Genomic DNA, 13,112 nt, shown 5'->3' with positions numbered 1-13,112 from the left:
CGAGATGTAGGATGGGAGTTTATTAGAGGTACTGGGAGGCGATCTAGGAGCCCGTCTGGAACAGTCCACGTACGAGTAGGTCCTGAGCACACGCCGATAGCGATGGTACTGGCTGGAGCTTCTATTTCCCCTTCGAACATACATCTTCCTCTTTAGAATACTACTAAATACGTCATGTGCATTTACCTTTGTACATCTTGAAATTTGTTTTTATTTTAAACACGTTTTCCTTTTGCACCACTCTCCCTCGTGATTGCCATGTGCCATGAACAGTGAAAAAATGACATTAAAATAGCGAAGAAATATTTCTGCGATGCTTGATAACAATGCTTTCATACCCAATGACATAGCTCTGAACTCTTTAGGAAGCCTGTGCAATGCACTGCTATATTGTTCCCGGAACTGAGAAAAACATAATGTCGCTTTTAAACCTGGTTCACAAAAAAAGCACCTCCATGTCTTATACTCTTGCTCTCCTCTGTATGATACGTAAAGTACATGATAAATACCAGCTATTATAATAAGAAATCATGGTGGACCGGTCTATATAAAAAGAAACGAAAGTTGGAAATCTCGGAGAAATCATTTGGCGCTGGTTGGTGAAGGAGGTACAATTTCGCACTGTAAATTTTAGTGGAAAGGTATGACTGCCTCGGTGTAACAGCAGTTTGTATACTTCGCTCTCCCGACATATTTGACGTAAACCGCTCGCCGTACCTTCCGTAACCATTAGTGCTATGAACCTTCCATGTTTACAGAATACTTTTTAGCATTATCGAACTTAGCAAACAATTTATTACCTGCGTATTTCAAAGTCCTGCCATATGGCTTCGCGGGGAGGCGTATTACAGAGTTCTGAGGAACATTGTACAATTGTGTTAGGATGCTCTTTTGGATTAAGACCATAAAACAATTAACATATTGGGAATTCCCCTAAACGATTCGGGTTAGAAGAAAAAAAGGCATCTCGCACTGCATGCTGAGCATGCTGTGCATAGGTAGCTGGCTATTAGGCAGCAGTTCTATGCGATCAACGTTCGATATTTTCTGCAAAGTTTGAAGTTCCAGGCGTAGTGCAGCAGTCGTAATATTAAAAAATGTGCTGAATTTAGGATTGTTGATTTGATCCGTAAATTTACCCCTGCACCTAAGAGCAGAGTCGTTCGCCAGCAGCCAGTTACGTGTTCGTTTCAATTCGCCACCGAAATAGAATGATTAGCCTTTCTGTTTATTTTACCACGTTGTTTGAGGACACAAACATGAAACTGCATGCCGCATCACGAGGTGGCAGAACAATTGAGTGGAAATATTGAAGACTGCCAGTATGACGCACAAAATTTTTTCTTAGTTTCTTGTTCTCCGGTAAGAAGACAATTATAGATATCAAAACCAGTTCTGGCATCACCTTGAAAAATAAACGCGTTTATCCTCTGCTGATTTTTACTTCTTGGTGTTATTTATAGACCTGATAAATTTCTTACAGAAATAAAGGAAAAGTGATTACTTCCGTGCAAACTAATATCAAATATGCTTATCTGCAAAAAAAAAACAATACATACACTAAAATTGTGTTTTTTATTAGCGCAAACAATTTTCTAAACAATACACTCGAAAGATAATTCCAATTCTTGGAGCCGAAAACGTTTCTTCAAGAGAACATACAAGCGTGGTTTAAAATAAACGCCAGAAAAATCGATAAAACAAAGAAAATCAATACAATGCGCAACTCCTACTTCTAACATAATCTAACTGGTGCAGGCCATAATCAATACACATCTCTTAAATGTCACTCGTTTTGAAGCCAGTGGTGCAACGCACGACTGCTTCAGCTAGACTTTTAATATTCAATGTCTCGTCTATAACTGTGGTGTCTCGCACATAAGCTTTGCTTTTTAGATTTGTATGAGCGTGTCTACAGAGAGAGAAGGCTGCAAAGTAAATTACAGATTCGATCACACTTGTCTGGAGCGCTCGGACAGTCCCCATCAGAGCAGAAAAAGTGAAATAATTTCGAAGTTTTTGCATTTGGCGAAAATTTGTCCCGGAGATATTCATAACTGTCTACTCGCCTCGCCGCGGCGCAGGGATTATCATCTAAATCCTGTGGACGCTTTAGAATTTCGCTACCGTTTTTCCGCATGAGAATGGGTGAGCGCTGTAAACAACGGTGATCGATTCGGTATTAGTTGCCAATTAGGCTTTAGATGTGAAATGCTTAAAAATCACTAAGACGGCCTATCGCTTCACGGAGCGTTAAGATCTTGGAGAGGGAAGGGAGGAAAGTATCTTCGTCCAGACACGTAGACACTTCTTTGTTCACTTGCTGAGTGCCAGCATGGTACACCACATTAAATTACCCCCGCCGCAAAAACAGTCTCCGTGCGGTCTAGGTAAATGAAGCAGGGCGTGAATAATACGGCTTGAGTCGTGTCACGTGCACAATGTCTGAAGCTCGTGGTGCTGAAGACGTCGGGTTCAAAGGTTCGATTTCGTATGCCACGTCGGTGACTCGACGCAAGATAAGGTAGGGGCCCGTGTAGCGCGGTAGAAGTTTTTCGCACAAGCCCACCCGGCGTGATGGGAACCAGAGCCGAACGAGAGAGCCTGGAGCGTAGTGCACAACGCGATAGCAGCTGTTATAAGGGGATTTCAGGGAGCCTTGGGCGGCAAAGAGCCTGTCGCGTGCAATGGGGCGAGCATCATCAGCGCGGCATATGGCATGACGAGCGTAAGTAGTAGTGGCGGCGTCAGTAGTGGGTAGCGATGTATCAAAGGGAGTAATGGGTGTCGGCGAAAGAGCAGGTAAAAGGGAGAGTAGCCAGCGGTATCATGACGAGAAGAGTTATAGGCAAATGTTACAAAGGGTAGATTAATGTCCCAATCCCGATGGTCGCCGGAGACACAGATTGCTAACATATCTGTGAACATACTGTTGAGGCGTTCTGGGAGGGCGGTGGTAAATTTGTGGCGTACGTTGCACACACGGAGTAGCTTGTCAGCCACTCTGGAGAGGAAGCAGCGACCACGATCCGTGAATAGTTTACGAGGGGCACCATGTTGTAGTATCACGTCGTGGAGGAGGAAATCAACGACGTCAGCAGCTTACCTAGTCGGGATCGCGCGTGTAATGGCGTAACGCGTAGCAATATGAATAAATAAACGTCATGGTAAATGTTTTCATGGCACCCGAGGCCTCTGATGCAGAGAGACTAGACTGTTGCATATAATGATCAGCTAGATCTCAAGCAGAATGAATCTATTTAGGAGCAAATGCGTGAATGAGGTGGAGCCTAAAACGATGCAGATTGAAAAACCAGTGGCGCGCAGTGGTACGTAAAGCAAAGGGGTCGCACCTATTTCGGAACTGACCGTGCCAGGGCTGAAGGTGTTTATGATTTTGTCCAAAGGCAAAGCAATTTCGCTACCAGTCCGTCCGAGCACTTTCGTGATTTACTGAGCTCTTTCCATGCTCAGCTCGTCGCCTTGAAGCATCCAGGCGCAATAGCGATCAAAGACCCCTGTTTCGCTCTGCATCGCTCTGTCCAGCCTGCATCGCTCTGCATCGCTCTGACCCCTGCATCGCTCTGTCCAGCCTGGGGGCGGTCTTGTCTAAGTCTTGTTTTCATAATATGCGAATTAGCTTTAATGAACAATTGTCTAGGCTAGCGAATGCAGGATTTCCTGTTCACGTCATATTAAGAGTTTGTGACAAAATAATCTCAAAAGTAAAACAGTCGTGCGCGGGCTCACAGGAGCAGGAAGGGGCTGGACAGAGGGATACAAAAAGATTTGTGGCCCTGCCATACGTGCATGGTCTTTCACACAATTTGAAAAATGTAGCCAGAAGGTTTAATGTTAGTGTGGTTTTCTCGGCACCAAATAAACTGTCAAAAATATGTAGCATTGTTAAGAATAAAGCAGCGAAAAAAGTCCGGGAAAGAAACAGGTGTCGGGTGAAGCATAACTTTTCCTATGTTCCATGCAAAGTAGGAGTGATATATAAGATTCCGTTATCTTGTGATAAAGTGTATGTGGGTCAAACAGACAGATGTATCAATGTTCGATTACGAGAGCACGAGAGATCATTAGAGATTGGTAGAGGATCTAATCTGGTTGTACATTGTAAGAGTTGTGACGGCTGCCAACCTTATCTAACACATACAGTTATTTTGGATTCCCATCCGGCACAGATTAACCGGGAAATCATTGAGGCCAGGCATATCATTCGATTGGGTGCAAATTGCGTTAGTGAACCGTCAATCGCTTTGACAGATAATGAGATTGAGTTTCTTGAACATGGTGTGTGTGGGGGGTTGTCATGATTCTCTTGTTTAATGTGCGGTTTGGTGCTGCTTGGCTGGATTATATATCTGTGTTTTTTTCAATAAACTTCAGTTGTGAGTCAGCGCTTGTCCTGCCCGTTCTTCTCCCCCGTGCACGTCTTTTGCGCTGTTTTTCTATCATGACCCCTGTTTCCGCGGATTGGTATTTAAAGTTTGAACTCCTAAGGGTACACTTTTTTTATGAATGAGAGTAATGTTAGCGCTTTTCTTTGATTCTGAGGCCGCCGTTGTCATCATTCATTGCGTACACAACGCAGTTAGTTTTCCTAGCACGATATCCCCACTGTCCTTCAAGTCTATAGACATCTGATCATTAGCAAGTTCGTCTCCCATTTCATGCTTCTAATACATTATTAACCTAGTCCATCGTTAATGATTGAACGTCGGATTGCTCTTCGTAACTGGCTATTGTGTTCACTGCGTACTTCATTACTGTCTTCAATTCTTATGCGAGTATATAGTTCCGTAAAGCACACATCGGTTACTTTTATTATCACGTCACTATTAGCAATGTAATTGTCTGTTTTGTCCCTCTGAGCACACATGTGATGCTTGCCTGTCAAATGTTCTCTTCATCGCTTCGAGGCTACAACTATCTTTAGATCCTCTTAGAGTATCTCATACTCTTTTCTTGATGTTGGACCTTTTACGCCTGTTAATTACTTTTCATAAATCTTTCAGATCTATCCGGCCTATCATGTTTCATATGTCTGCTGAGATAATTCACCAGTGCCTTCGCTAGCTACTCTACCGCCTACGTCCGTGCACTTGCTGGCGATACCACACCGTTAATTGCCCCCCTCACTTCATTTGTATAACAAGATAGCCGAACTGTTCAATATATTCTGTTTTCTGCCAAGCAAGCTGTGTTGCAGCTCATCCAAACTATCTCCTCCAGAACCCTTGCCAGCAGTCATCGCCGTTCACTATAAATCAGTGGATGGGTCTTATTTCATGCGGAAAGAGCAATTGATAAAATAAAATATCTCTGTGCGCATCTTCATTCATTCATCTGAAGTCGTTCATTTCGACATGTCGCATAATTTTGAGATGAGCAATAATATACTTTTAGAGGAAATAGTAACTTGGCTGTTTTTACTGCTTTCATGCAAAATGTGAGCATCTTATCAAGTTTGCCATTGTCCATACGAAATTTCTAGTTCGGTGATAACATTGTTATTGGTCTATGGCCAAGGAACGGACATACGAAGGACCTAGATGGCTAAGACTGTATAGGCGCTAGTCTGACAGAAGCAACGCCGTTCTACAAACAGCCTAAAAGCTGCTTATGCTATTGCGAGCGATACTATTTCTCCTTGTTTTCTGCGGAACGTTATAAGGTTGATATAGCAGCAATATTGAAAGAGCATAGGCACACTTCCGCACACATAACTAAAGGATGTTGGAGGAGATGCAGCTTATATATTCTATATTTATATAGCATCGCTTCTTAATGGCAGCAGACATCTCCATGTCAAGCTTTATGACGAGGAACATTTGGTGTAATTTAGTCTAGGATAGGGATCGATTGAGGAAATACTTCTATTGGCGGTGATATGTCGGTAAGCTCCAGTGTTAACACTTATTTCCAAAACCAAATATTCCTGCCATTTTAGACACATCAGATTTCGCGAAGAAAATCCGATTGTAGATCTTTAACAGGCGTCACTTGAACGCTGCATATATCGTTTTGGCAAAATAACAGTCTGCATTTTGACAACTTCAGCGCTATTCTTTAACAGGCGTCACTTGAACGCTGCATATATCGTTTTGGCAAAATAACAGTCTGCATTTTGACAACTTCAGCGCTATTCACACTGTAGAACTTATATTGCTTAACATCCCTGTTTATGCTGGCGAAAGTGCGTATTATAAATTTTTCATGCTGAAGCTCTGCTCAATGCATCTAACTACTAGAGTGTTTGAGATTTCTTCACCTTTCTCAGAAGACAAAGACATGCAAATAATTTTTGTGTGCATATTTATACCGCAAAAGACGCTTTAAGAGCTCTAAATTTGCATTTCAGGCTACCCACATGCATTTTCCAAGTACACATTTTTCATCCAGTAGACACTGTTAGCCCCCCTCCCCCGCCCTCGGAGTGGCGCAGTGGTGAGAGCGCTTGCCTATTCTGCCCAAGAATGAGGGATCGAAATTAGGCCTTTGCAGAAACTTTTCGGTGGAGACGAAAAGCTAGGCGTTTGAGTGCTGTGCGATGTCAGTGCACAATAAAGAACCCCAAGTGCTCAAAATTTCCAGATCACTCAACTATGACATATTTCATAGCCTGAGTCACTTTGGGACTAAGGAAAAAACCAAACAAATTTACTCGTCCTTTTGTCTGATTGTATACTTCATCATTTTGTTTTTGTAGCTTACCCTTCAATTCTGCACAATAGGCATTTTATACGCCAATTTTTTCCTTCCATTTTCTCTATAGCCATTTATGGAATGGTCTATTCAGTCTTTTATCTCCCTGATTTTCTTTCCTAAGCAGAGTTGTACTACACCATATTCTAAACGACACATAAATTTTCTGCAATTCATAAAACATTAAATGCACATAATTTCGCACCTTATCTCTGACTCTCTTTCAAGCTTTCTTGCAATTTTTTCTAAATTAAGTTGCATTTCCGAAAATGTATTGCGTTGCTTTGTATGCTTAAAATATATCTATTTCGTGCACTGTTAAAAATCACAGCTCTTTTTCACTGAATATAAAGCTTGGGCAGCAGAGGCATTCTATTATTTTTCAAACTTAGGAAAACTGCAAAAGGATGTTGAAAGTTGCAATACGTTTGCTGTACAAGGCAGTAATGGTCAGTAACAAAAGCCAAGAGCGACAATATAGCGTGGTTAACGTTTCAATTCCTTGTTTCACGAAATACCCGCCTAGATAAAGTGAAGTAGATTTTATGGCAGGTCTATAGATGCTACGTATAAAAAATCTGAACGCCTCTGAAAGTGTGGTTGCTTATGTAGGGGCACAAAGTACAACCGAACAGAATATAGTTAATAGACCTTCCTCTGCTTTTGTGTTAGCAATTTGAAAAGGAAAATACTGAAATTTTTATTCAGCTCTAGTAATGTCGCAGATGATTCTGCTTTGCCTTTCTAATCATTCCTTTATAAGGTATGCATTGGTTGAAAGTAACTTTACCTCGGTGCTCATCATTACTAGAAAAGAAAATATTTTCTCATTTAGCTGTGATTTCTGGAAATATACACATATTCACATCTTCCGCAAGGAAAGGGATTTATTAGATTGGTAAAAAAAAGATACTAAAGCTTTGATTCCTGGGTTCATCGTTCCTTGTGGGCAGCATGAAAAATAATGCGCACGACAGGGGGCAAGTCCGTCTCGACCCACCTTCACAATTCAGTCCATGGTTTCAACATAGCTCTTACTGACCAGTTGTTATGACAATGCTTTTATCATTTTTTGAACGCAAGCTGTAGTGTCGCTTGCACCACTCGCAAAAGACACGTGCAGGGATGTTGTTGTATAACACAGCTGTCACAAAAATATCAAAAACTACTCCTGCTCTGGCACTGGTTACTAAAAGCGTCCTAACAAATAACTTTTATTGTCATGCCGCATAGCTGTACCATATGTTAGCCCACGATGAACAAAGATATTGTCACGTAGGGATGACAAGGCCCTTCACACCAAAAGACAACACAGGCTTGAAGGTACTGAAAAAAACTCTTTATTGGGCTGACTTGCGCCCGCAAAAGAACTAAGAAACTCGGCGACGGCGATGGCAACAAACGTGCTCGTCGATCGTCGAACAAAGAATGCCCACCACACTCGACAACGCTCAATTTAAAGGCTGCACAGAACAATCTAGATAATGTCGCAAACAGCTACCAGCACGGGCTGGAACATTGTGGAAAGACACCCAAGTGGCCGGAACCTTCGAGACAGATCTCGGTGCGTCTTGCGCTACAACGGAACTGATAAAGGTGCGACTGGCGACCATCGAACATTAACAAACAAAGAATACAGAACCGATATGCGATCCAGAATCAGAGTGATAAGGCCATATGCCGGCGGCTGTTAAAAAACAACAAATACAGTTTTGAAGGTTTCAGGGCATAACATCGCCCCTTAAAAAAAAAAAAAAAACATCGCCTCGATGTTCCAAAACAAAACAACTTAAACATAAACAATGCAAAGTTTAAGCACCACAGATTCTTTAACGCACGTAATATGGCTTCAGTCCTACAACATGTACAATTACTGGGCATGCGCGTCGCGGTTGTGATGCTGACATTCCTTCGGGAATGATTTGATAGTCCAGTGGTCCGACGCGGCGAAGGATTTTGTACGGCCCAAAGTATCGACCCAACAACTTTTCACTTCGTCCACGACGGCGAATTGGCGTCCAAACCCACACTTGGTCTAATGGATTGTACTCTGCGTGACGTCTTCGTAAGTTGCATCGTCGGCTGTCGGTGCGCTCTTGGTCTTTAATACGCAGCCTTGCGAGTCGTCGTGCTCCCTCTGCACGCTGCAGGTAGGCGGCGACGTCAAGGTTCTCTTCGATGATTACGTGCGGCAGCATTGAGTCGAACATCGTCATGGGCTCCCAGCCGTACACAAGCTCTAGCGGGGACGCTCTGGCAGTCTCCTGAACTGCCGTGTTATACGCGAAGATCACGCACGGCAAGATGTCGTTCTAGGTCTTGTGTTAACGTCGACGTACTTGGAGATCATGTCAGCGATCGTTTTGTTCAGGCGCTCCGTAAGGCCATTGGTCTGCTTCGGTGTAACGGGTAGGGTAGTCAGTGGCCACGAAGATCCACTTGTTACACATAGTCGAAGACGGAAAGGGGGCGAGGAGAGCCATCCCAATTTGTTGAAAGGGCAAGATAGTGGGCGGAATCGGGTTTACTATTCCTGCTGGGCTGATCGGCGGCGTCTTGCGTCGTTGGCACTCACGACACGTCTTCACGTAGTGGGCAACTTCGGCAGGCAGTCGCGGCCTGTAGTACTGCTCCTGGACACGACGGAACGTGCGCGCAAATTCGAGATGGCCTGCTGTGGGCTCATCTTGCAACGCCTGCAGAATTTCCTGCCGGAAGTTTTTCGGCTCTACAAGAAGCTGCGCGGTCCTGCTGGGTACGAATTTCTTCACGAGGAGGTCATTGCTTAACGCGAACGATGACAAATGTCGCCTGATCACACCAGGAGGGAAGCGGTCTTTCCTTCTAAGTAATCGGCTCGCGCTTTCAGCTGAGGGTCTAATTGTTGCTGTTCTGTGGAACTGCTGGCGCTTACCGGTCAGAAAAAGGCGTCGTCGTCATCGTCCTTTGGGGGAGAGTCGACGGGAGCGCGGCATAAGCAGTCTGCATTGAAATGCTTCCGGCTCGACTTATAGACAACAGTCATGTCAAATTCTTGAAGTCGTAGGTTTCATCTGTCCAGGTGGCCGGAGGGACCTTTCAATTTAGCCAGCCACCAGAGCGCGTGATGATTGCTTACCACCTTTAATGGTCGGCCGTATAGGTATAGACGAAACTTAGAAGTGCCCCAGATGATCGGAAGGCACTCCTTTGCAGTCGTCGAGTGATTGACCTCGGCTTTTGTGAGGGACCTGCTAGCGTACGCGATTACTTTCTCCTGTCCGGCACTCTTCTGAACGAGAACGGCTCCTAGGCCCACACTGCTCTTGGTGTGAATTTCGATCTCGGCGTTTTCATCACAGTGGCTAAGAACAGGAGGGCACTGCAGGCGGAGGTAATTTCGTTGAAGGCTTGTCCTTTGCAACGCTTCCCATTTAAAAGGTACGCTAGCCTTTGTAATCTACGGCAACTGTTCGGCGATGAGCGAAACGTTTCTGGCAAAACGTCGATAAAAAGCGCACAGCCCGAGCAATCGGCGCACAGCTGTCTTGTCGGCAGGCGGTTGAGAATTGTGCGATTGCATTTGTTTTCTCTGGGTCTAGGCGAATACCATCCTAGCTAACGATGTGACCTTGGAACCGCAGTTCTTCGAAAGCGAAGTAGCACTTCTCTGCTTTTAGCGTTAGTCCCAATGACTTGATGGCTTCCAGCTCTGTCTGTAGCCGTTTTAGGTAGTCTTTAATGCTTGACGAGAAGACAAGAACGGCGTCCAAATATACAAAGCAAATTTGCCACTTCAAGCCTGCCAGGACTGTGTCCATTACTCATTGAAATGTGGCTGGTGCGGAGCAGAGGCCAAATGGCATCACTTTGAACTCAAAAAGGCCGTCCGCTGTGATGAATGCGGTCTTCTCGCAATCTTTCTTCGACGTAAATTTGCCAATATCCACTATTCAGGTCCATCGATGAGAAGTACCTTGCATTGCAGAGCCGGTCGAGAGTGTCGCGATGCGGTGAAGCGGGTAGACATCCTTCTTAGTTATGCTATTCAAACGGCGGTAATCAGCGCAGAAGCGAAGTGTGCCGTCTTTTGCCTTCACCAAAACGACTGGTGCCGCCCAGAGGCTGTTAGATGGCTGGATTACGTCATCACGCAGCATTTCCTCAACTTGATTGCGTATGGCCTCTCGTTCTCGTGACGATACACGATAGGGGCTTTGGCGCACAGGTCGGGCATGTTCGTCCGTTATAATGTGGTGCTTGGCCTGTGGTGTTTGTCGTACCTTCGAACATGACGAGAAGCACTCCCTGTAGCTTCGAAGAAGACTGGGAATCTGGTCTTTCCTGCTGTGGGTCAATGCCGGGTTGATGTCAAATGTGGGCTGGCGGAATTGGTCCGATGCGTCTTCCAGGAATTGGTCATGGAGCGCGAATATATCTTTGAGGTCTACTAATTCGTCGAGAAAACTGACCGTCGTGTCACTGTTGAGATGCCGGTATTCTTCGGCGAAGTTTGTTACCAGCACCTGAGCTTGACCTTTCCGGAATATCGCGATGCCGACTCCTCGTTCCAAGAGCAACTGGACATTTCCTCTGAAGATGTATTTAGCGGTTTCGATGTTTGCGCTACCTACGCAAACTGTGACGCTTGATCGGGGCGGTACGGTTAATTCTCCATCGAGGACGTTTTGAGCGATGCGTTGCGTCGGAGTCGTCGTAGCAGGTATGGATTTGTCTGCAGAGGACATGATGAGCTTGGATCGCAGGTTGATGATATCCCTATGTTCATTTAAGAAGTCCACGCCTAAAATAACGTCGCGGGAGCACTGCTGCAAGACCACAAAGCTGGTGGGGTAAGTACGCTCGTTTACAGTTATTCTTGCAGTACATCGGCCCGACAGAGTTATCAGGTTGCCACCTGCAGTGCGAATCAGTGGGCCATCCCAAGCGGTCATAACTTTCCTGAGCTTGGAGGCTAACGTTTCACTGATGACTGAACAGTCAGCTGCGGTGTCTACTAGGGCAGTGACTCTACGACCGTCGACATCAACTTCAAGCTCACTAGATCGCGTCCTGGCATTGCACGTGGGCCTTGGTGTTCAATCTCGGCTCCGTCGTTTCTTATTGTCATGGCCGGTGCATACCGTTGTTACTGGCGGCGTTGTTGGCTTGCACTCTAGTCTTGTTGTCGTCGATGTCGTCGTGCAGAGCGGCGAAAATGGCTGCGTCATCGTTAGTGGTCGTCGGCGGCAGAGGATGTGCGTCTTTTCGCCATTGAACAACCTCACCTCCAAAGGTTGCTGTATTTAGATTCCCCTGTGCGGGCTTGGGGACCTTCCGCGCAGACTTTCATCGTAGTAACGGCATGGCGACGCAAAGCGGGCCCTGTATGACGATCAAAATCTGAACCGACGTCTTGGTGGGCAATCTCACCGGTATGTAGATAGTTGTCAATTTTTTGCAGTCGTTCCCCTGGGCGTGGTCGTAGAGTGTAGACGGCACATCCGCGGAGACCGATTCGTCGGTACGGGCAGTGCCGCAGAATGGGGCCGGCCTCACCGCAGTGAAAGCATAATGGCCAATTGTTTGCAGTCCTCCAGGCGTGGCACTTCCTGGAGCTTGGGGGTCTTTGGTAGGCTTCGCGGGCGGGGGCCAAGGTGTGGCTTTCAACAACAGGATGGTAGCGGCGAGGGCTCGGAATGTCATCACGTCGGGGCGCAGGCCGATGTGATGCAGCAGCTGTTGCCTCTTGTGCTGGAACAGTCCCAGCCGTCTCTGGAGAAACGCCGAGCGCCTGCTTGACTTTTTCACGGACGACGCTCGCTAGCGTTGCCACCTGGGGTTGTCGCGATGATGGCAGTAATTGGCGGAGCTCCCCTCGCATGATCTCCCGGATGAGGTCTCGAAGCTTCTCTCCGCATTGCATGGTAGTGGGGTAGTGGCTTGAGTAGTCCGGCTGAAGTGGTTGCTCGTAGTGGTGCATCAGGGTGTCCATCGTTTTCTCGATGGTCGATGGTTTCTGTTCAAACTCGTCCACAGTTTTGGGCCGGTTCCGCACAAGTCCTACAAAAAGCGACTTTTAACGCCTAGCATTAACAATTTCACTCTCTCACCTTCCGTCATGTTAGGGTAGAAGCGGCGAAACAGGCACTTCATCTCCTCTACGTATGCCACGACGGGCTCGTTTGGGAGTTGAAGTCTTGCTTGGAGGATGGCCTGAGCTCTTTCCTTTCGGACAGAACTGACAAAGGCCATCAAAACTCTGCTTTGAATATCTTCCAATCCTTTAGAGAAGTCTCATGATTTTCGAACCAACGTCGGGCATCTCCTTGAAGAAGAAAGTAGACTTGCCTGAGTTGCGTAGCGTCGATCCAGCCGTTGAATTCTGCCACACGGTTGAAATGTACATTGAGTCTTAC

At 45.7% G+C, this 13,112-nt stretch overlaps 1 pseudogene; it reads right to left on the bottom strand.

Annotated features, from left to right (window-relative positions):
- LOC146176728 (uncharacterized) overlaps positions 1–12,816 on the bottom strand; it is a 54,423-nt pseudogene extending 41,607 nt beyond the window's left edge.
- Between the last annotated feature and the right edge of the window lie 296 nt (positions 12,817–13,112).

The sequence above is a fragment of the Amblyomma maculatum genome, chromosome 10 (assembly GCF_055883805.1).
Source record: "Amblyomma maculatum isolate TAMU_Amacu chromosome 10, ASM5588380v1, whole genome shotgun sequence".
In the NCBI taxonomy this organism is placed as follows: Eukaryota; Metazoa; Arthropoda; class Arachnida; order Ixodida; family Ixodidae; genus Amblyomma; species Amblyomma maculatum.
This window is presented reverse-complemented; position numbering and strand designations above follow the sequence as displayed.